The sequence below is a fragment of the Alligator sinensis genome, unplaced genomic scaffold (genome assembly GCF_000455745.1).
Source record: "Alligator sinensis unplaced genomic scaffold, ASM45574v1 scaffold18_2, whole genome shotgun sequence".
NCBI classification, from domain to species: domain Eukaryota; kingdom Metazoa; phylum Chordata; order Crocodylia; family Alligatoridae; genus Alligator; species Alligator sinensis.
In genome coordinates, this window is record NW_005842281.1 from 1,700,316 (window position 1) to 1,701,524 (window position 1,209).

A 1,209-nucleotide genomic window follows, 5' to 3' on the forward strand; every position below is an offset into this window, starting at 1 on the left:
TGTGGTGTGTGGGGGGGGGGGGGGGGGGGGGGGTTGAATTATGATTTAAATGAGTTTGCTACATTGCAGACTAAACCACATCCGCATGTAGCTTAGTTTGCAATGTAGCTATTTGTAACATTGCAGCCTTTGACAGCTCCCCCTCCACTGCAAGAGAGGTGTGCTGAAGACAGAAGCAGTGAGAGGACAATTCTTTTTTTTGTTTGCTTGTTTGTTTTGCCTGGCTGCATCTCCAGCAGCTGGGGGTGAGTTGCCAGTGGGCTGAGTGTTTCATAAGCTGCAAAGGACCCCTGTCCTTTCCTCCGTGGCAGCGCTGGGGCCACCTGGGTAGGGTACTGCCCAGTTTGCAGGCAGCCCCTGCCGGATCCAACTCTTCCCTGATCCCACATGCTGGAAGCCCACCCAGCGCTGCTCCCCATGCAGACTTGGGGAACCGTTGGATGTGTTGGCTGCTGCCTGCAAGCTGGGGCAGCACCCGTGCAGCTAGCACCCTGCCTGGGTGGCCCCAGGGGGTGCTGCCACTGTAGAGGGAAGGACCAGGCCTCCCTGCAGCTCAGGGTCTGTGTGGCCTGGTGGCAGCTCGCATAGCCAGGCTCCACTGGGGTGTGGGGGAAGCATTGAGCGGCCTGATTCTTTTTCTTTTCCCTGTGGAGCCTGCCTGCCTTTCCTGTGGCTGGGCCGTGAGCTGCCGGTGGGCTCTGAGCTGCGGTGGGCCCCATACCTTCCCTACATGGTGGTGGCACCACCCCCAGGGCCACCTGGGTGGGCTGTTAGTGGGCAGGTGCTGCCCCAGCTTGTAGGCAGCACCCCGTCCAATCCAACTGTTCCCTGAGCTTGAGCTGAGGCAGCACCCACCCACTAGCCACCCACCCAGGTGGCCCTGGGGGGCACCACCTCCATGAAGGGAAGGATCAGGGCCCTGTGCAGCTCAGGGGCTACTCAGCCTGCCAGCAGCTCATCCTCCAGTTGAGGGAGAGGTGAGCGGGATCTGCAGGGGAAAAAAAAAAAGGATCAGGCCCCTCATCATAAGGGTGGCAAAAGTCCCTAAATTAAAATAGTGGGTTTTTAATCATTGCAATTAAAAATCCAGCTTTTAATTTATGGGGCTAACCCCGTCACATGTACAAGCAGCCCTATTTATTTTCTTTCCTGTCTCTTTCTGATTTTTCTTTGGTCGAACACTAGTGCAAGGAACTCACATTTTATCTT